Genomic DNA, 17,704 nt, shown 5'->3' with positions numbered 1-17,704 from the left:
TTCTGTTGTTTTAGGGTGGAATGTTCTGCATATGTCTATGAGGTCCATCTGGTCCAGTGTGTCATTCAAAGCTCTTGTTTCTTTGTTGGTTTTCTGCTTAGCTGATCTGTCTATTGCTGAGAGTGGAGTATTGAGGTCTCCTACAATTAACATAATATTATCAGTATGACTCTTTAGTTTGGTTAACCGTTGGCTTATGTAGATGGTTGATCCCACGTTGGGGGTGTAGATATTTACAGTTTTTAGATCTTCTTGTTGGATAGATCCTTTAAGAATGATATAGTGTCCTTCTATGTCTCTAACTACAGTCTTTAGCTTAAAAATCCAATTTATCTGATATAAGAATTGCTACCTCAGCTTTCTTTTGAGGTCTGTTGGCATGGAAGATGGATCGCCATCTCTTAACTTTCAATCTGGATGTATCTTTAGGTTCAAAATGAGTCTCTTGTAGACAGCATATGGGTGGGTCCTGTCTTTTTATCCAATCTGCAACCCTGTGCCGTTTTATGAGAACATTTAGGCCGTTCACGTTGAGAGTGATTATTGAAAGATATGAATTTATTGTCATCATGTTGCCTGTGAAGATGTTGTTTTTATAGATTGTCCCTGTAAATTTCTGTTGTATATCACTCTTGGGGTCTTTCTCCTTTTAGAGAACCCCCTTTAAAATTTCTTGTAGGGCCGGCTTAGTGGTCACATATTCTTTCAGTTTCTGCCGTTCGTGGAAGCTCTGCATCTCTCATTGTAAATGACAGCCTTGCTGGATAAAGTATTCTTGGCTGCATGTTCTTCTCATTTAGTACCCCGAATATGTCTTGCCAGGCCTTTCTGGCTTGCCAGGTCTCTGTGGATAGGTCTGATGTTATTCTGATGTTCCTCCCTGTGTACGTAAGGAATCTCTTCCCCCTAACAGCCCTTAAGATGGTTTCCTTGGTTCTAAGATTTGTGAGTTTTACCATTACATGCCGGGGCATTGGCCTGTTTTCCTTGATCTTGGGAGGGGTCCTCTCTGCCTCTAGGACACGAATGTTTGTTTCATTCCCCAGATTAGGGAATTTCTCAGTTATGATTTGCTCAAATATATCTTTTAGTCCTCTCTCTCTCTCTCTCCATACCCTCAGGGATTCCAGTAATTCTGACATTGGGATGTTTCATGGTGTCACTTATTTCTCTAATTCTGTTTTCATGGATTTTGAGCTGTTTCTCCCAGGCCGCCTCTTTTTCCTTTTCTATCAATTGGTCTTCTAGATCACTAATTTGTTCTTCAATATCTATATTAGATTGGATCTCATTGATAGCATTTTTAAGTTCTGCCAGTTCAGCTTTCATTTCTGCCCTTAGAGACTCTCTGTTGCCATTAATCAATTTCTCCATTCTAGCTGTCATCTTCATAACTGTTACCCTGAATTCCATTTCTGACATCTTGGTTACATCTGTATCCATTTTTTAAATGTGTGGCAGAAGTCAGTCTCTGAGTCTTTCCTATTTTGGGGATTCCTCCTCCTAGTCATTCTGTTGAGGGGTGGTTGAGGGAATGTACAGAGTCCAAATTATTGACCACAACCCAAGCAAGACGCACCTGTTTTATAGGGACCTTAGGTTGTTGGCCTCTTGTTCTTCCAGCATGTCTTTTTGGGGAGGGGCCTGTGTCACTGTTACTCAGGCAACCCTGTTTGGGCAGAGTTGCCCTGCCCCTGGGGGACAGGGATGGGCTCAGTGAGAACCGATTTTGGGGGCTTTTGTTCTCTGATGGCTTTCCCTGGCAGCTTTCCACATCTCTTCAGAGAGTCAGAGCAGAAGACACCATCTCCAACCCTCTGCCTCAGAACAGAGAGATCGCAGTCTGTTCTTCAGTGAGCTCTCCAGGCCACACTATCTCTATTTCTGTCTCTGCTGCTAAAAACTCCAGCATCCTGGGTTGTGGTCCCCTCAGCAGTACTCCCAGTCCTTGCCTCCCGGTCGGGGCACGTCTCTGCCCTCTGTGCTTCTAAAAGCACCAGCCACCCCCAGTTTGTACACATGGCCCCACTGCTCCGGGTTTCAGTCCTGGGGGCTGCCCTAAAGTCCTTTTCCCACCACTGCTGCTCTGCGAGGCTATGCTTCATCCCCAGTGCAGGAGGCTTTCGCTCACCAGAGGTGCAGGATCCCCACAGCTCCCTCACCCTTCCATTTATCTTCTGATACCTGCCCGTGGAATCATGGTTCCCAGCTTCATACCTTGAAACCAACCACCTGTGATATTCTGTTTGTAGAGATCCAGAAATATCTTCTTACATCTCAGGCCAATTTCGTGGGTGTTCAGAGTGGTCTGGTAGATATCCAGCTCAATTCAGGGGACCGGTGGAATAGAGTTCCCTACTCCTCCATCTTTTCCTCCTCCCCCTTTTTTATGTCTATTGAAGTGATTTATTTTTTTATCCTGCTTTCATACTGAATTACTTTGGTATTAAATGTTGCATTATTTATATAAAACCTTCTTGATTGTGATTTTTTTAAAACACTATTTAGTTATTCAGTTCTCTGATATATTATTGAGGGTATTTTATCTGTATTTATGAGGGATATTGGTCTGCAGTTATTTTATAAAGCCTTTGTCAGGTTTTGGCATCAAGGATTTTCTGGCTTCATAATAGGGTCTGATAACACTTCCTCTAGGTTTTCACATTTCCTCCTTTCTCTGCTAAATGATAGTGCAACTAGATCTTCCAATAATTATATGGGTATTACCAAATTCAATTAGTCACAATTATGACAGGCACAAAAATTAACCATTGTATGTATACAGGGTTAGAAACAGACCGAAGTAGGCCCAAAGGTAAAAGTAGACTATATGAACATAGGGCCAAGACTATCATATCCCCTAATTCTATTGCACTGATTTCTCTTCTAAACTTACTCTTATGACCTCATGAGGAATTCAGTACAATCAAGTGATAAATAAAAAAGGACTTCGGCCTTGCTTCACAGATGCATCAACATGAAACTAGACTGCTGCATTACTGGAGTCCTATTCAGGGATAATCCTAAGGATAGTCCTAAAATGTAGTAGTGAGTGCAGTTCTTCCAAGTGGTAGATCTGTGAATAGTTCACTTGCTCATTTACTTCATATGAGATGAGAGGCGGCCTTAGGAATGGATGAACATGGACTCCTGGACAGTGGGAAATGCCCTGACTGGTTGGTCAGAGTTAGGAAAGGGACAAGATTGGACTATTGGGAGAAGAGTTCTGGGAAAGGCATCTGCATGTGCCTACATGAATAGGCACAATATTTTCAGATTATTCTGTTTCACTTTAATGCTCATCAGAGGGCCTTCATATTACAGGATACTCTCAGTAACCACATGGAGAGGGTGAATGATGCTGTGTAGAGATCAGAAATCTTCTCCTTGAATACTCCAGTGCTGCTGAAGTGGGCCTAATAAGAGAGTGTACATTCTGGCAGAGAAGGAAACTACTTCATGGGCCCAAAACAAGGCTGGTCTAGATAATGCCAATGCTTGATATCTATACTTCTCTTTATTGTGCTCAGAATAAAGGCAAGTGAAAAATAATTTATTTACATCGAAATATTATATTATGTGTTTGGAGGACTTAAGTGGAACACAGACTATTTTAGGAGTTTACAAATCTAGCAGTATGCCTATTACTGCAATAGAGGGATTTCTTCATGTATGAAGAGAGATAGAATTATCACAAAAACACTTATTTCTATCCTTCTGGGGATAGTTTGTACCAAACATAGTGTCTTGCCCTTGATGACTAAATATTTTCTTTTTTTTCTTTTTTTTTTTTTTAAAGATTTATTTATTTGAGAGAGTGAGAATGAGAGAGAGAGAGTACATGAGAGGGGGGAGGGTGACAGGGAGAAGCAGGCTCCCCGCCGAGCAGGGAGCCCGATGCGGGACTCGATCCCGGGACTCCGGGATCATGACCTGAGCCGAAGGCAGTCACTTAACCAACTGAGCCACCCAGGCGCCCGATGACTAAATATTTTCAACATAATACTGAAATCATGTTAGTACTTATAATCATGAAACTGAGCTTTCCCCAGTAAACCAAAAAAGTGATTGAATGTGCCTTATTCTCACCCTTGTTTGGATCAAGATCTAAAATTCTCAGTTCTGTATATAATTATAAACAATCATGTGCTTTACAATACTATAAAAAGGGCGAGATTTCTAGAATGATGGAGTGAGGAACTCCATAAATCCATTCCCCCATAAAAACATTGAAACATTGGCCAAAAAAATGTCAAAATCATCTTTTTCATAACTGGAAATTAACCAAAGTTTGGAAAAATCTATGTAGCATTTATTCAAGAAAAAACTGAAATCTTGGTAAGAACAGCAGTTTTTGTTAAGCATCATACAGTTAAGCATCTGACTTTGGCTCAGGTCATGATCCCAGCGTCCTGGAATCGAGCCCCACATCAGGGTCCCTGCTCAGCGGGGTGCCTACTTCTCTCTCTCCTGCTCCCCCTGCTTGTGCTCTTGCTCTCTCTCTGTCAAAATTAATTAATTAATTAATTATTTTAAAAAAGCTATCTCAAGTAGAAAAACCTACAGATCAATATCCTTTGTGAATGTGGCCTTTAAAATCTTCAATAAAATACTAGCACATGCATTCAGCCTTAAACATGAGGGATTATATACCATGACCTGGGGGTGGGGGTTATCTCAGGAATGCAAATTTGTTTAACATCTGAAAATCAAGCAATGTAACACACCATACTAAGAGAATAAGTAACAAAATACACATGGTCCTTTTAGTAGATGGAGAAAAATTATTTGAATAAATCTAACACACTTTCATGATAATAAAGCGTGAACAAACTAGGAATAGAAAGGACATTCTCTTAACCACATAAAAAGAATCTATAAAACCCACAGCTAACATCATACTCTATTATGAAAGACTTAATCATTTCCCCTCTATGCTCAGGAACAAAACAAGGGTGTCCACTCTGTCCACTTTCATTAAGCAATGTATTGGAGGTTCAATCAGGGCAATTAAAGAAGAAATTTTCAAAAGGCATCCACGTTGAAAAGAAGGAAAAACTATTCAGATAATAAGATCTTGTATGTAGAAAATCCTAAAGAAGCCATCAATAACAATTAGAACTAATAAAGTAGCTTAGAATGGATAAAGGATACAATATCAATACACAAAAGTCACTTGCAATTTTATATACTACTACTGAAGAATCCAAAAATAAGCATATATTTTCATGTAAAATCACATCAAAAATAGAGGATTTTTTTTTTTTTAAGTGCAAGTCTTGGATACTGAGAACTGCAAAACGTTGAAAAACCTAAAGTAGATCTAAAAAATGGTCATTATCATGATCAGAAGATTAGCATTCTTAAGATAGCAATATTCACCAAGGTGATCAATAGTTCATTATCATCCCTATCAAGATCCCACATAAATTCTTATAGAAATTGACAAGCTGATCCTCAAGTTAATATGGAAATGCAAAGGCTTGTCAGAATAGCAAAAATCATTGGGGTGAGGGGAATTGAAGGAGTCACACTTCTATGATTTTAGAACTCACTACAAAGCTACATTAATCAAGATAGTGTGGTACTGGCATAACGACAAATGCATAGAACAATGGAATCAGATTGAGAATGCAGAAATAAAACTTTACATCATTATAATTGTAGTTAATTGATTTTGAAGAGTGCCAGGACAACTCACGGGGGAGATCATTTTCTTTTCAAAAAATGGTGCTGGGACAACTGGATATCTATACATGAAAGAGGAAAGTTAGATCCCAGGCCCACGCAAAAATTAACTCAAAATGGATCATATACCTAAATATATGAGACATTGGGACACTCATAAACTGAGAGTGGAACTGTAAAATGGTGCAGCTGCTTTAGAAAAGAGTCTGAACATTCCTCAAAATGTTAAATATGGTTACCATGTGACCCAGCAATTGCACTCCTACACTTACACCTGAGAGAAATGAAAACCTATCCCTACATACATGCCTATATATTCAAGTGTTCATAACATTACTCATAATTACTTTCAAAGTGAAAGCAGTCTCAATGTCCATCAACAGATGAATAGAGAAACAAAATGTGGTATATCCAAGCAAGGGTATATTATTTGGCAAAAATAAAGAGGTAGTGATCATGTTATAATATGGGTGAGTTTTGAAAACATTACACTAAGTGAAAGAAGTCAGTTACAGGAACCACATACTGCAAAATTCTATTTATATGCAATGTCCAGAATAGGCATATCCATAGAAATAGAATATCACAGCATGGACAGAGAGGGTAATTGTGAATGATTGCTACAAGGTGTTCTTCTGGGGTGAAGAAAATATTTTAAAATTGATTATCATAAGTTTACAACTCTGAATATACTAAAAACCACTGAGTTTTACAAATTTAAGTAGATGAATTTTATGATCTGTGAATTACATTTCTTTAATTGTTAAAGATAGAAAAACTGAGAAAATAATAATCCCATTCTCACTGAAAAGAAACATGAAAATTTTCCCTCTATGGAGAAAAAATAAAAGACTATATGCATATCCAAACAAAATTTATGGCAATAAAAAACATTTGGTGGTGATAAATGAGGGAGACTCTGGGAGAAAAATGCAGCATTAAAACCATGAGATTTGGGGCACCTGGGTGGCTCAGTCATTAAGCACCTGCCTTCGGCTCAGGTCATGATCCCAGGGTCCTGGGATCGAGCCCCACATCGGGCTCCCTGCTCATCGGGAAGCCTGCTTCTCCCTCTCCCACTCTCCCTGCTTGTGTTCCCTTTCTTGCTGTGTCTCTTTCTGTCAAATAAATAAATAAAATCTTTTAAAAAAAATGAGATTTAACATCAAGTGATTAGCAGAATTTTGTAGAGGTAGAATTGGGTGCTTGAGAATTGAAGTTAGGAATTTGGTACAATTGATGAAAGGAACACAATATCGGTAATTACAGAACAGTCAGTGCATATTTAAAAACAGCAAACACTGAGTCATATTGAGGGCCCAGCTGACGTTGGAGGCATTGTTTTGATTTGGAGCCAGTTTTTTTTTGTAACTTCCTTCATCGACGCATAGTGATGTGAATGCAATCGTAGATAAAATGTATTATGAGGGTGAGCTAAAATTAGAGACTTGAGAGCAGAAATTCTACTGAGTGAGGAATTCTTAGGTTGCAGTCACATTGAGTTGGATGAACTTGGTGTTGAAGTTTATGTTTATCGTCATCCACCAGAAGATTTGGAGAACAAGGTGAGGAAAGAGAATAATTTAATAGATGCTATATTAGTTTGCTAGAGCTGCCATCACAAAATATCACAAACTGGGTGGCTTAAAACAACAGAAAGTTATCCCCTCAAGGTTATGGAGTCTTAAAGCCCGAAACCAGGATGTTGGCAGGGCCACGCTCCCTCTGAACACTCTAGGGAAGAATCCTTTCTTGACTTCCTAGCTTCTTGTGGTGGCTGGCAGCGAGTCCTTGGTGTGTTTGTTGGCTTGTAAATGGATGACTGTAACCTCTGCCTCCATTATCACATGGTCGTCTTTTCTTGTGCCTTTGACTTCTTGTGAGGACAGCAAGATGAGGATTTAAGGCCCACCCTAATCTAGTATAACCTCTTCTTCCCTGGATTACAATGGGAAAGATGCTATTTCCAAATAACATCACCTTCTCAGATAGCGGGGGTTAGGATTTGAATATATTTTGAAGAGGAGACACAATTCGACCTGAAATAGATGCAAGAAAAATAGGAAATTTTAGTTAGATTTATAGAGCAGAAAGGAAAGAAATAAGCAAATGAGATAAGAGAGAATTGTGTTACATTTTACGTAAATTAAAGGAGGAACTTGGATCAAATCTCTAGGGTGAATGTTTCACATTAGATGTTTAGGAAGGCTTATACCGGCTCCCCAGCTTATGCCATCTGAACTTGTGAAAGTTCTTTCTGACTTAGGTGTGATATTTTTACCTTTTACATATCAGTCACATTTTCTTCTCAATAATTTTTAAAATGTCATTGTTCAGTGTGTCTGTCTCCACGATTAAATGCCAGTATTCTCCCTTCGAATATTAAGTGTTTGTAGGTGGCTTGTTGGCTGTGACCATTTTGTTCTTTATGCTAATTGTGCTGATATTTAAAGAGCTAGTGCAGCTGTTATGTTCACCAAAGAAGTATGACTCCTTGCCTGCCTCAGAGAAGAAGAGGGTTTGATCTGGGGTTATAGAGTCACCAAAGCACCCCAGGATAATTCCGTTCCATGCCCTTATTAAAGTATTATTTAGATTTTGCTCTGAAAATATGGATCCATCTACATTCCCAATATTGTTTCCTTCTGACCATCCACCAATGCACATTGCTATAAATAACGTTAGACCAATGTTCCCAATTAATATTGCTGGCATGGTCTTTATGTTGTAAATATCTGTAGACAGAGACGGAATGTACTGATAAAAGTGGGGATGTATTTCTCAGGTCTTTTCTCCCTGTCTCAACCTGCCGTATATCCAACTGTTAAGACTAAATGACTCCATAGTAGCAGTGAGAAAGCCAGTAGCGATCCTATGTATTTGGCAAACACTCATTTGGTTTCTATTCTATCAATTCTCCCTCCAATTTAATATACCAAGTTGAACCAACACTTGGTACCAATAAACTTATTAACCAGGCTTACTTTGGTGATCAGTAATGTTTCTGTGTTTTTATTCCATCTTCACCAATTTAATTTTCTCAAACCTGTTTAGATATCTGGGCTCAGAGATTAGTTTAAAAAATGTAAAAGCTTTAGGATACCATAAAACTGCATGATGTTTTTAAGTGAGGGAAAAAATTGACACAGGAAAATAGACAAAGCCTTTGGATATACACTGTTTAAGACTATATCTGATTAACTGATTAATACGGAACTTCAACATTGCTAAAATGAAATCCAAGGTTTTTTGTTTGTTTTGTTTTGGAAGCTCTAATGATCAAAATAGGCTATCCATGTCTAAATGCAAAAATTTTTGTTAATTTAGAATAATGTCATAAAATATAACTTAATTCAACATCTTTTAAGCATGACAGTTTGTAGACCATGTACTGATTTTTCTCCTAGAGAAATTTATCAGCAAACTAGGAGGTAGATTAATGATGAAAATTCAAAAAGTGTTTACCAAAAAAGCGTTATTTGTGGGTTGAGTGTGAGACATAGAGCATAAGAGGATGGGAGCATGCACTTTGAAGGCAAAATGCTTGAATTTGAATCCCTACTGGGCCAGACTGGAACCGTGTAACCTTTGACAAGTAACTTAGGCACCTTGCCTTAGTTTCTCTATCTGTAAAATGGGTGTGACTTAGTTCAACCTCCTGAGAATATTATGAAAATTAAATGAGTCATTGCATGGAAATAATTCACAGTGGTTTTAGTACCTTGGAATTTTTATTATTTATTACATTATTTTGGCATTATCAATGTTGTACTCATTAAAACTCAAATCTTTTGAAACAAGTTTCCAGCTTTCGATATGAAAAAAGCATGTAATCTAGCCATTTGAGAATAGAGCCATTTGGAGAATAATCTGGCTACACAATCTTAAAGAGGATTTTTTTCCTCCAGATTCCTTGGAGCCAATGAGGTATAAATGGGAAAGAAAATACATTAATTCATAGATTTTTTTTTAATCTAACTGGGACAAAAACCTTAAATACATGATGTGAACGATAATTTAGCATTGATAGTACCTAAGGATGAGGAAAAAAGGCTTGCCGTGATTTTCCCTTTACCTTAAGCAAGTCACCTTTCTTAGGTTTCCTACTGATTCCTCACGCTGTCAAGTGACGAAACTGCCAATAGCAAAGACGAATGCTGAGAACTCAAGATGGCGTCATCGTGAGGGAAATGATTTACCTACCAGGTGGCAGATTGATTACAATTAATCCCTTACATCCTTGAGAGCTCTGTTGCTTTAGAGGATTAGTTCCACCAGAGCCATAATTCTCCCAGTAATGTGAAAACTGAAATTGCCAAATGACCCATTTAGGATTCGGCATGCCAGTTAATTAACAGGCAAAATATTACTCTATTTCCTGTGCTAATTGACCCTGATTATTAAGAGAAAGTAGGGTTGTTTCATCATAGTGGGTCAAAGTGAATATGTGTTGAGTATGGAATTCAAGTGATTCTCTGGGGGACTTTTTGTGCTTCTGTGTCTAATGTTAAACACTAATGGAATGTATAGCAACCTAAGGCAGACAGGATCTTTAAGGACTCACGTCTTTTAGGAATAAAGATAAACCATGATCAGCTCTGAGCAAAGGAAAACTTTGGTAATGGAAGAAGGCAGTTATAAATACCCACATTGTGACCAACTGTAAAAAATCAAGATGTTAGATTTTTAAGCTCTTTTCTCATTCTTGCTTTGTCATATACTCATCTACATTAACCAATTTATGGCCTCATCTTCTCTTGAAGTGCTATTTTTTATAATGTGTATCCAAGGTCATTAACCTTAAATGTTAATATTAACATCAAAAAAAGAATTGGGACTGAAACAGAAGAATGAATATCACAGAATAATAAGGAGATAATGGGAGTTTAGGGCTTCATATTGGGGTAGAAAGTGAGCGTGTCTCATTTATATTGGAGATAGCCACATGACGTTGGGTACAAGAAGGATTTTGTTGCCATTTTTGTCCTTTGAAAGTTAACTATGATATGTATAGATGTTGACTTGTCCAAGGGGTAGAATGTGCCACACTGTGTCAAATCAACATGATCCAGACCCTGATTTACACTTGCTTCTGTATCACAGTGGAGAAGCTTCAAAATTACATTTTTAAGACTCCACTGCCAGCAGACTTCTGGGTTAAATTTTACCAATAAGAAGCATCTATGTCAGATTTGAAAGTCAGAAGAGAAGTAGAAGCTGTTATCACCTGGCGGCATTATAAAGAAACTCCTGGGAAGTTGCAGATGAGTTTGCAGAAGGCTTGGAGTGAGCTCTTGTGGATCACTTGCTTTTGTCCTGCAGACAGCTGAGATCATCATCAGCACAAATTCCGACACTTCTAGATTTCCTGAAAATCTAGTGTTATTTCTCTGACTTTTACTTCTCTAGTGATTTCAATGATTAATATTTTAATTCCCTGTATTAAAATCCCTTTCTACTTGAGATGCTTAGGGTAGCATCTGTCATGCAGACTGATTTCTGATGGATAATCATGGATCCGTATCTCAGGCCGAGCAAGAAGCATTGGAGAGTTAGGAACAACAGTCATTACGTTAAGTCAAAATCATACTTGAAAATTACTTAGGAAGTGACATATTAGGGGCTTAAAAATTTACCTGAAGAATCCAACACATGACCTGTTTCCTAAGCATGGTCCTTTAAGCATGCTGTCCTCCAGCATCAAATGAAGTGACCGGCTGGCTTTTAGAAGCCATATTATATGAAAATCACACAAATTTAGGAACACCTGGGTGGCTCAGTTGCTTAAGCATCTGCCTTCGGCTCAGGTCATGATCCCAGGGTCCTGGGACCAAGCTCCACATTGGGCTCCCTGCTGAGGAGGGAAGCCTGCTTCTCCCTCTCTCTCCCTCCCCACTTGTGCTCTATTTGTCTCTCTCAAATAAATTAACAGATTTTTTAAAAAGCACACAAATTTAAACACTAGAACCACACTCAAACAGCTGCACACTTTGAGAGGCATGCCTGCACTGGTACAAGCCAAAGCAGCATTGGAGCATCATGCTTCTCACCTTATTTTTCCTCTAGGATATGTTTACAGGAAGGGTAGACTGAATTGCTCACATCGTTTGAACTTTCTCAAACTCCACCCCCTCCATCCCCAATATTTGTCACTCTTACTATCACTCTCCTAAAAACATAAAATTGAATTTCCCTAAATTAAATGGGCATATAATTTGCATATACCAAATTTCCTTAATTGCCCTGTTATTTGTCTCCTTGAATTATTTCTAGTTAACAATATGAACATATTATAAATCTCAACTCAAGTTTTCTCAAGAAATTTTTTGTGTGACCTAAACTTGTCCCTTATTCTCAGCTTCATGATTTAGTTCAGGTAACAGAAAATTTTACACCATCATAAGTAAATCTCTAGTAGAATTATGTTTAATATATAGGTTTTGAGTTCTTGGTGAGTAATCAATTTTTGTAAACCACAGCAAAATACCCTAAGGTGGAAACCCTAGATCACTAATATGCTTCTGTTTGAGCTTGGGTCTCAAGTTTCTACCTAGGCTATGTCAACAACTATGAAAGGTCTCAGAATTTACACTACTTGCAAACTGGTAAATTAGTCTGCTTCAAAGATATTATCAGAAAACACAAGACTCCTGTGTCAGAGATACATTATTATTCACAGCAAACAGCATGTGTGTCAGAATATTTGCATCAGTTGCCTTTGCCCCAAGTGCTATAGGGCCAACAAATGGGTCTATATAGACGTCCACACAAACAGTGGGTTGCATTTCAGAAGAACAGCCCTGAGATCAAAGACTCTCCACCATTTTATAATGGGCAATAAGCATGACTTCCCTTTGATCTGGAGGGAAATACTGTGTTAATTACAGGACAGCAAGTGAACCTGCCCTTTGTTCCAGAGACACTAACTCTATCTTCCAAGATTGTTCATTATACAAACATCCTTGGAAAGATAGTCTAGAACAAAGTCACCTAGAGTCTCCGTTAATGAGATGTGTGGAAGTACATGAGACCCATGGAGAATTGGGTCCTAGAAGACTTCATTTGCAATCTGAGCTTGATCTCTTCTTTGTGATTTTTTTCCACCCTTGAAATGTGTGTTATCAATATATTGCTGCCTGGAATGGTGTAATTATGTCTCATCAGAGACCTATAAGAAAAGGGACCTCATTGGTTTTCAATAATGCAAACTCTCATAAACAAATACACTAGGAGAGCAGTTGATCTGACATTCACTTCCCTGATGCAAAACCAAAGTGGAAGGAAAAAGAGTTTAGTCAAACTCACTTTGTCTCTATATGACATCTGGTCAAGTACTCGTCATCAATTTAGAACAGACGTGCCTGAAAAAAAAAACCTACCTTCATGTGCTCTTGCCACCCTTACCTTTTAGGAATCCAGTCTAGGTCCCCTTTCCCTTGACTTCTCTTGGGGCTGATTCCTTGAGTGCACACATTCAGGATACCTCCTATCTGTACTTCCGAGGAATCAGGTTTAGGATCCCATTCAACTGGCCTTTCTTGAATTTTTGTTTTCAGAGAGCACACATACAGGCCCCTCCCTGCCCTTTCCACTTAGAAATTCTGTGTAGGACTCCCCTTCAGTTGTCTTTCTTTTCTCTTAGGAATCAAGCTTAGGACTCACTTTCATTTGACCTTCTCTTGGAACTGATTCACTGAGTGCACAGTTATAGGACACTTCTCATCCTTACTTCTTAGGCACCTAAGTTAGAATGAAGTGAAAGCACTTGGCCTCTTCTCAGGCCTTTTTCCTGAGAGCACACATGCTGATACTCTGCTTCCCTTTTGTTTTAGTAATCCAGCATAGACTTTCTTTCACTTGGCCTTCTCTCTGGTCTGATACCTGAGTGCAAACATGCAGGCGCCTTTCCCTCCTTCAGTTTTAGGGATCCTGCAGCGGGTGCCCCTTTGCCATGCCTTATCTTGTTTATGATTCCTTGAATGCACGTAAGTGGGCCACTTCCTGTATGTTCCTCTTAGGAAACCAGCATAGGACTACCTCTCACGTGGCCCTAATTTGAGGCTCATTCCCTGAAAGTGTATCTGTAGAACCCATCCTGACTTTCTTCTTAGGAACCTTGTGTAGGACTCTTTCACTTGGCCTTCTCTACAACCTGATTCAAGGAGTGCACATATGTTGCTGAGCCTCATCTCCATGGCATATGTGTTAAAGACAGAACCTGGAGTACAATCAGTGCCTTCTTGTTTTACCATACACTAGAATTCTTTAGATGGTATATCTTGGTGGCTTTTGGCATAGGGTGTAGTCCCAGTGTCCCTTTTTTTTTTTCTTTCTTGCATTGCTGATATTTGCTTGGATTTGTGATAAAACTGTGTTCATTCCTAAAAGAAGCTTATTTTACCCATGAGGTCCTGGAGGTCAGACTGTGGGGAACCTATTATTTAAATGTAGCACCCATTGGGATCTCCTCTTGAAAATCTGAGATCTGGATCTCCCTTGCTCAGTTAATATCTGCCTAGTTCCTCTCTCTGCCTTAGGGATATTTCCAAAATACAATGCAAAAGTCAAATTCTAGATGCCAAATCTTAATTCTACATGATTCACAACATTTAGTAATGCCAAGTCTCAGAGGTCAGAAACAAGGGATAGTTTATTATAGTAAGTCAGTGCAGTCTCTTGAGAATCTATGGACTAGTGAGCAATATGGTTTGGTGTTATGGGGACGGAGAATATCCTGCTCAAAGTCAAGGATTAACAGCTTGGTCTAGAATACAAAGTGTGCCCCTGAGGGCGTAAGCATTAGAGTTGAAGGAACCCCTATGAGTCAGCCTTTTCTCCGGGGGCACAGAGCACAAATAGGACACCTTGTAATCAGTGTGAAAAAACACAAGTAAGAAATCTGAGAAAAATGAAAAGCGGGATATAAGTGAAATGAAATGAAAACTGACCTTGGCCATATTTATTCCAGGAGACCATTGGCTCACCACTCTTCTATCACGTTTGCCCTGGCAACCTTGTGAGATAATCAAAAGAAAAAGGATTGGCATGAAAGAGTGCCTCCAGCATTCAGGGCATACACCATGCTATTCATGAACTCAAACCTTCTTGGTTCAGAGCATTTTTAACCTTTTTTTTTTTTTCCTCTTCTACAACAGATATTTTTGGAGCAAATAGATAGCTTATTTTGACAGGAAATGGGATCATTACCTTGCCAGCTTACAGCGATGTTCCAGGTCAGTTTCTTTCTGAGTAAAGGAAAGTCCTCCCGTGCAGGTATCTATGTGCTGCTCCAGAGAACTCACAACTTATGGGGCAATGAAAGCTATGCCAAGTAGACATGCAAACTGTGGAAGTACACAGCTCTATCACTCTGGTGGTAAAATATGGATATATTTTATGGTGATCAATTTCATTCTCTCCATAACAAGCAGCCATAAAATTTTTCCAATTCTAACTGTAACTGATAGAGTCCTTTTCATATGCTTGGGGTGCAAGTGCAGTCACAGTGATTTTAGTAAAGGCAGCATTTCTATGAGGCCTTCCTATATCTGCATTGCAAGACTATCCACCTCTCCTTGCATAGGCTCACCACCAGCATCATCCCAACCCTGGAAGATGGGTCGGAGACCACTTTCTGGAATATTGTATTCTGTGAACCTACCTCATGTCTGCATTTGAAACCCAAATATAAGTTGAGCAGTTCTGCTCCCACTACTGGAAGCAGGTGACAGGTAGCCCACAGTGAAGCTGAAAACTAACGCTCATGCAGAGAAATCTGGGGAGACTGTTCCCAAACTTCTATTGCTTTTGCCAAGGTGACTCACTGTAAGCAAAATTCACAGAGCCAGATTTGACTCCACACTACCCCTACCTGACCGTGTCACCTCACAGGTGGTTTCAACAGTCCCATGTCATTCCTGCATACTGATACAGTAATACCTTTGCAGGTACAGGTTTTCTTTTGGTTCCTGTTGTCATCTGGGGGTTGAGAGGGGAGGAGGGTATGAGAGAATGGAGATAAAATGCTCTCTCTGCTCCCATTGTCACAGTCAGCTGTGGCTGCCACATACCACTATGGGTCATTGTAAACTATGTTATAAATGACATTACAACCTGTTCTTTTACCATTAATATGCAACCATTAATCTCAAAGCCATCCCATAGTGTCTGAGTTGTTTAGTCACGGAAAGTTTTCAGGTTCAGCCTGTGATGCTTATAACCCCATGCATCACAGACACTGGATGGTTGTTTACCAAACCCATTTCCTTTTATTCATACGCACCCTGTCTGACCTGCCTTGCAGCAGATGGGGCCATCATGGACGTGATGGACACCATTTGCAGGTCCAACACAATAAAATATCTCTTAAACTATCCTCTACTCTCTTTTGGCAGACAGAAAAAGAAAAATCAACAGGAGACCTTGAAGTCCTATGAGGTAGTAGTGCTACAAGGCAGAGGAAACTGATTTCTGCATCCTTCCATTGAAGACCACCCACCAAACACCCATGTGGAACCATGAGCTAGGACTACTTTTGAATTATGTTGAGCCATGAAGATTTGGGGGCTGATATTTACAGTGGTTAACTTACCCAGTCTAATACCTCATCGTAGTTTGAGATCTGATTTAGACCTTAGTTATTGCTCCAAATTCCTTCCTACTGCTCTCTGACCTAGTTCATTTATAAAAGGTTTTCAAAGAATGTGGGATCACCAGATGGAAAGTAGTCAGATCCCACACAGATCCTTTTTTTCTGGAAAATATTTGGCCCCTTTGCTAATTTGTCTGTTATGTTTTTTCTGACACATTGCCTCTTCCTTTGAAAGTATGGGAACTAGAATTCTCACAACCTCCATGGCTGAACACATCATCAATTAGCAGAAGTAAAAGAAATGATCTCTGGAAGATTTTACTTTAAACTTCAAAAATTACTTCAATTTAAATTCTGTGATAAATATCACAATAAAACACACACAGACAAACACACACAGAGTGCTGTGAGAGAATGTTGACAAAAAGATTCACAAAGTCCATAGATACTGGCATTATCAGACAGAGTGGCATTATTTTTAAAGAAAAAGAGCATCAAAACTATATAATAAATTATACTATTTTTCAGTAAGTAGTTATCTACCACCTGTATCTCCTTGAGAGGAGTATACCTGCTCCTCCCCAGCCTACTGATGCTTAACTTCCCCCATGTGGCTTGTTTTGGCCAACAGAATGGTTTAAAGTGACAGTTTGCCAGTTCCAAACCTAGGCATGTATGTCTCCACCCATCGCTCTGGAAAATTTAGATTTCTGCCATGGGAAGAATAATGCCCTAGGTAGTAGCTACTGCCCTTTGAGCCTGTGTTTCAGAAGGAGACCTATGGGAATCCCTGACTGTTTTTCCTAGCTTTGAGTTATAATCAACACATAACATTGGATGTGTGCAAAGTGTTGATTTGATACATTTGTATACTGCAAAACGATTACCACCATAGCATTAGCTGATACTCTCATCACATAATTACCATTTCATTTTTTTTGTGGTGAGAACATTTAAGATCTCTTAGTAACTTTCAAGTATATAATACAATATTATTAGCTATAACCACCATTCTGTACATTAGATCCCCAGAACTTGTTAATCATTTACCTAGAAATTTTTATCTTTTGACCAACATCTCCCCATTGCTCCCCAGTCCCCCAGTAATCACCAATCTACTGTTTCTCTGAGTTTGGATTTTTTAGATTCCACATACAAAGGAGATCATATAGTATTTGTCTTTCTCTGATTCATTTCATGTAGCATAATGCCTTCAAGTTTCATCCATGTTGTTGCAAATGACAGGATTTCCTTCTTTTTTGTGGCTGAGTAATATTCCATTGCATATATACTACATCTTCTTTATCCACTCATCCATTGATGGATAGGTTGTTTCCATATCATGGCTATTGTGAGTAACGCTGTAACAGATACGGGAGGTGCAGATATCACTACAAGATTCTGATTTCAATTCCTTTGGATAAC

The 17,704-nt window shown here is 39.0% G+C and overlaps 1 long non-coding RNA gene across 1 annotated transcript in view; it reads left to right on the top strand.

Moving 5' to 3' along the window:
• The first annotated feature begins 7,233 nt into the window (after positions 1-7,233).
• LOC113930281 overlaps positions 7,234-17,704 on the top strand; it is a 49,327-nt gene continuing 38,856 nt past the window's right edge. The window contains exon 1 of the long non-coding RNA XR_003522500.1: positions 7,234-7,253. This is a non-coding gene — a long non-coding RNA (uncharacterized LOC113930281). The remainder of the gene's footprint in view (positions 7,254-17,704) is intronic.

This window comes from Zalophus californianus, chromosome X (genome assembly GCF_009762305.2).
Source record: "Zalophus californianus isolate mZalCal1 chromosome X, mZalCal1.pri.v2, whole genome shotgun sequence".
Taxonomy (NCBI): domain Eukaryota; kingdom Metazoa; phylum Chordata; class Mammalia; order Carnivora; family Otariidae; genus Zalophus; species Zalophus californianus.
The sequence above is the reverse complement of the archived record's forward strand: the minus strand, read 5'-3'. Positions and strand labels throughout refer to the sequence as shown.